This window comes from Thalia democratica, chromosome 2 (genome assembly GCF_965202585.1).
Source record: "Thalia democratica chromosome 2, ktThaDemo2.hap1.1, whole genome shotgun sequence".
NCBI lineage: Eukaryota > Metazoa > Chordata > Thaliacea > Salpida > Salpidae > Thalia > Thalia democratica.
Window position 1 is genome coordinate 66737059 of NC_139166.1, and position 5959 is coordinate 66743017.

At 26.2% G+C, this 5959-nt stretch overlaps 1 non-coding gene across 1 annotated transcript; it reads left to right on the forward strand.

Moving 5' to 3' along the window:
* The first annotated feature begins 5505 nt into the window (after positions 1 to 5505).
* Positions 5506 to 5578, forward strand: Trnam-cau (transfer RNA methionine (anticodon CAU)). The gene has a single exon. It is a non-coding gene; the product is annotated as a tRNA-Met (tRNA).
* Positions 5579 to 5959: the final 381 nt, after the last annotated feature.

The following is a 5959-nucleotide window of genomic DNA, read 5'->3' on the forward strand; positions in this document are numbered from 1 at the left end:
TAAAACTAGTTTAAATATATTTACAATAATTAAAAATAACTGCGAGTGAAGTAAGTATTTAATTGTTCAAGCTTTGACAAAAACTTTCAATACTAACTGCTTCAATTGAAAGCATTTCTACAGTTAGGACATGTGTTGTGGTCTTTAAACCAACCCTCTGCGCAAATTTTGCACATATAGTGGTCGACATGGCAGTCCAGGCGAACCATTTCTGTTCCAACTTCCAAATCACTCATGCAAACAATACATTGTTCACCGACCATAGACTCGTCTGCATCAAAGTGTTGGAACCTATAAATTCGTTCGGATGTCAGACCTCCCATATGTAGGGTGTGAAGACGTCTTCTGTAGATCCTCACTTATGGTAGGAATTGTCTTCGGTTGTTTACATTTTGTCTACGGTTGCTTGCACCTGGTCTATGGTTGTTTGTATTTTGGCTACGGTCATTTACATTTTGTGTAGAGTCGTTTGCATTTTGTCTACGGTTTCTTGCACTTGAACGGAGATTGTAACTTAATGTTGACGGTCCATGCAGATTTCGCTCTACTCTCGGCGGACTTCTGAATTGAATTCGTGCTTATCGATTTCGTGGTATGCCCGATTTGGTTCTAGACCCTTGTAAGGGATTGTTTTGTTCCATTATAAAAAACTAAATTAAGCTAAAAAATATTTATGATTAAATGTTCATAAAATGATGTTTTTGTAAAGCTACTGTTTTAAAAACTTATTTTTTAGTATAGCCTTAGCAGAGCCTAAAAGGTGTGAAATTTTAGTATATCTGATCTAATGTTTTAAAAAAATTATTAAAAAACAAAACAAAATATGACCTTCAAAATGATTTAACTATGGTTTTACAAACTGGATTAAACAAGCTTTCAGACCTTAAAATTCTTACTTAACTAATAATTTTTTTCTACAAGTTACTATAAATAAGTTAAAATATAATTAATCATCGAGTCATAGTTACCGATTATTTGCTACCATACTTTATATTTTTTCACATGATTAATTTTATGCTTTCCTTATACTTTAATATTGTAAGCAAATAACGTATGGAAAATTTTTAATGTAAGTTTTGTGACAATTGGTAAATTTGGTCGTTATATAGTGAAAAAGTTAGCCAGAATTTATTAAAATTTGATATAAACAAATGGGAATATCAAAAAAAAAATAATTACGGTTTTAAATTTAAACCAATAATTTATAAAAATGGCTGTAATAAACTTTAGGTTAAAATGGTATAATTTTTGTGGAATATTTTTTTTGTGTATAAAATCCAATTCTAATATTTAAGAAAAAATATTTACTTTTGAAAGGAATAAGCAAATGAGCCTGAATCAACCACAGTTTTACAAAATGTTCAATGACATTAAGTTTTTTACACAACAAACATAATTAACTTATATCCCACGCATCTATTGCAAAGACATTAATTTTGTCAATTTTTTATAAGATATAGTAAAAAATTCAATTATAAAGAATAAAAGGCTGGCTTGCAAGTGGCAGTTGATCATGTTATTGACTTAAAAATTCAACTTCAATTAAGTTCAGTTTTCATCTTACTCATTCAAAAATTAGGTTTGTTTTTATACTGCTTCAAGTATATTAAAAGTTAGGTAAGCTTAAATTGAGCAAGTTTTTGCCGTTTTGAAGTATAAAAAAGCTCAAGTTGTTTTAAAATTAAGGCCTACAGCAACTGCTAAAAAATATGTTGTTATGTTTTTAAATTTTTGTTTTTGGTTTAGTCTGAATAAAAAAAAGTCAGAATTCTTAACTTAGAAATAAAACTTAGAAATAAAAGTGCATTTATTCTTGTTTGGAAGCAGCTAGTTTTTTGGAAACTTTATTTGTGTAATTAGGGCAATACAGGTTATATTTTAGAAAGAATATCTCAGTTGCCTAGTGCTAAAATATCTTTTTTTTTATGTTTTAGCAAATATAACAAGAATTCATATACAAGTTTGCAAAAAACCCTATAACTAGGCGTATAACTATTTTCTTAGGTTTCTAGAAGCAATGACTTTATGTCTCTTTTCTTGGTTTTTCTATATCTCTATAAGTTTTTAGTTTAAAAAAAAGTTAAAAATATATTTTTTAGATAACTTAGTCTTGTAGTTATTTTTCTGAAATTTACCTGCATAAGTGTTAAACAAATACTATTAAAAATGGTAATAATTTTGATACTGTAAAAGGCAAAAATTCGTTATATTTAAACTTTCATAACTTCTTAAATACTTGATGCAGACAAATAAAATAACTATAATTAAATGGTATGGTCAAAGATAAAAATAATTACAGTTTTTAACTAATTTTACTATCAGTTTCTAAAAATCTTAACTTTAGAGTAAATATTATAAATTTTTAGGATAAGTTTTCATAAGTTCATAAAAACTTATTCTAATATAAAAAAAACTAACCTATAATTAGCAAATAAGCCTAAATTAGTTGCAGTTTTAGAAAAAAAATTAGAGATATAAACAGTTGAACTTTTATTCCACCAATATATTCTAAAACTTTTAATTATATTAATCTTAAAAATTTTAAGTTGTGAAAATAAGAAGTATAACTTCTAATGTGTCAGGGATGCCAAATGTTTTTGGCAACTTTTCTCCAGGTTTTCAAAATTTCTTCCAGGTTTTAAAAATTACTTGTTTTAGGGTCAAGTTTTAGTTTAAAATTAAGTTCAAGGTGAAAAACTGCGTTAAATAAAATGAAAGTATTCAAAGATATCTTAAAGCTTTTATAAATATAAGTTCTATAAAATAAAAATTGTCAAACGTTAATTTTACAATCTAAGTGTATTAACTGTTATAAATTCCAGACTTTTCAGATTTTTTAGTGATTTTTTTTAATTTCTCAAGTTCAACGTTTTTGCAAATTTTTTGGCAACCCTGCTATGATTTATTTCTAACTTTTAAATTAAATTATCTAAATCTAATATTTATGTTTTATAGTTCTATATTTCAATGTTTGATACATTTCTGATTTTTTAAACTCAATATGCCTCTCTTCTGCTTCAAGGTTTATAGAAACTAGGTATAAGTTAATGCAAGCTATAGTTTTTTTTAGTATAATAGTTACAGAAAGTTATTGATTTTTTCTACAAAAATTGGTTGCAAAAACTATATAACACAAACTTAAAAAATTTTTTTTTGCAACATTTTTAGTATATAATATCTTAAATTAAAAGTGAAAATGAATTCGTTGAAGTATAACTTTTTTCTAATCTTAACATATTACTTAATAAAAGTATGTGATTGAAATAAAAATTTGGTTGTGAGATCAAAATAAGTTTTGAATGCAGGGTTGCCGCAGATCATACTAAGAAAAATTACCTGACTTAATACTTAAATTTTCCTGAGTTTTCTAAATCAAACTCTTAATTTATACTCTTTTTAAAATGCTTGGTCAAAAACTTAAAAGTATACAAAGCTTTTAGTCTAACTTATATATTTTTTAAAACAACAGTAGTTTATATATAATGATAGAAAAATTTTCCAGTTTTATAAAGTTATTCTATTAATTTTTACCAGGTGAAGGCATTTGAAATTAAGCAATTTTCTAATTTTTTTTCGGAAATTTTGCAGTTTTAGTATGACTTTAAAGGACTTTTAATAAATTTTTTACCACTCAAAGGCTTTGAAAATAAGGAACTTTGTAAATTTGAACAAAGTATTTTTTTGAAATTTTGTTAAATTTTCTGACTTTCCTGACATTGTGGCAGCCCTGTAAATGCCAAAAGACTGGTAAATATCCATAAAAAAAGTGAACAAGTTACTTAAAAACAATTTAAATACAACACTTATATATAGAGTAGCAACGCACCTAGCATTAATCAAAATCTTTAATTTTAAAATACCTGCAGTATAATGCAAATCAAGTTTGCATCATTTTTGAAATAACTTATGTAAAAACAAAAGACCATTTAGGCTATCTACTCTACTTCAACTTAAAAACTGCTTACTTGTTTTTTTCTAATATATACTCATTTGTTTATTCTTAAATAATTAAATAAAGATAAAAAAACCACATATCATATTTTTCTTTTTCGATGTTTCCTGACTATTTATGAATTTTGCAAAAAAACTAAAATGTAAAAATGACTATAAAATATTTATAATCAAGTGAAAGTCTGTGTAAAAAGTATTCTGTGTTTAAAAAAAAAGCTTCATTTTCACAGGAGCTTTCTGCGAGTTTGTTGTATCAATTCAGCATGACCAGGGTAGAAACCTCTTTATTTAGAATAGACTGTAGAACAGTTTATAACTGAAATGTTACATTACTAATTCTTGACTGGATATTTATTTATATTAAAGCTACTACATATAACCTTTACTGCTAGTCTTAAGAACATTTTTTATTGATAAAACGCCACACAATCATCCGAATAAAAATTTAAAGTATGTATTTTTAACAATATATATTTTTATTTGTCTAAAAAAATATTATACAGTATTCAAAATTTTTTTTTTTTTGAATTTTTTTTATACTCTTACCGCTGGCATAGGTGTTTTGTACATAAAATATTAGCAATAACATTCAGCTACAAAAACAAATTTCTAAATTTTAATAAAAACTGCTTTTGAAATGCTTAAGCACATGATCTGCACCTTTTCTACATTAAGAAGCATAGTTGCCATAGTTCCCAAAAGTATGGATCAAAGTATTAGCTTCATAGTTTTCTATAAAAACTAAAATTTTTTAATGTGGCAACCCTGCTGTAGCGTAAGTACTACCAATAACTTTTGAAACTTATTTTGAAAACATTTTTAAATATAAAAAACAACTTTGTTTTCTATAGTTGACTTTTTTCATGGGTCATAAAGTTAGGTTTTGCGAAAGTATAAATAGCATTTGAGGTAAAAAGTTTAAGTAACTTAATATATTCTAGTGTTTATGTTTTTGCACTACTGATGCATTTTATTGAATTGAGAACCTTGTTTTCGGTTAAACGTTAATATGCTAACTTAGATATCAACAATTTTATAGTAAAAATATATATTGTTATCTGACTTTTATGGATTATAACATAACTATAACTTCATGGTGTTAATGTATAAAAAAAACAGTTAAATTTTTTTTAATATGAAGTTTAAATATAATTTTAGTAATTATATGGACGTATTAGAGACACTCTGATTTTTGTAAATTTTAATCTTTTAATAAAAATACTAAAAAAGACCTTTCGTGTAAAAGAATCTTAGTGCAAATATGTCCCTTCGTGCATATTTAACACCTACTAAAGCTATAGTAGTTTGGTTATTTATTCTAAAAGTGATTATAGACAATTTAAATTTGATTATAACAAAACGACTTTTCGCATTTTCTGCAATTTTAAAAAAACATTTACACTACCGCTGACGCTTAAGCAGATTGCTCTTTTGTGGACGAAACTTCAAATTACCTATTTTTTTTGTGAGTGGCATTACTGCTTTTAAGTCTTTGTTACGTCACAATCGTAAACATGCGTGTTTATAAACGTAATAATTTGCATTCTAACGCGAGCCCCGTTGGCGCAGTAGGCAGCGCGTCAGTCTCATAATCTGAAGGTCGTGAATTCGATCCTCACACGGGACATGTTTTTATTGTTTACTTGATGTTTAATTATTAAATATGGTAAAAATAAAAACTCATTTATAGTTAATGTGATAACCACTAGAAACTTAACAAAGAACAGACTGTTTTGTTTTCGCACATTATTAATGCTAATAATATAACAGATTTATAAACAAAAATCTTAAGATCCCTCGTGGAAATGTGCCGTCGAGCAAAATTTTCTTCGTGCAAAAGTGTCGCTTCGGGCAAAAATTTCCCATTTTTCATGTTTGACACCTTCCATAAAAAGTAGTTTAATATTGTACGTATAAACTTAGCATTAAGTTTGTGCATTTCAAAGAAGTTTAATTAAAATGTTAATTAAATAGTTAACAAAATAAAGTTTGGATAAGTGAACAAATT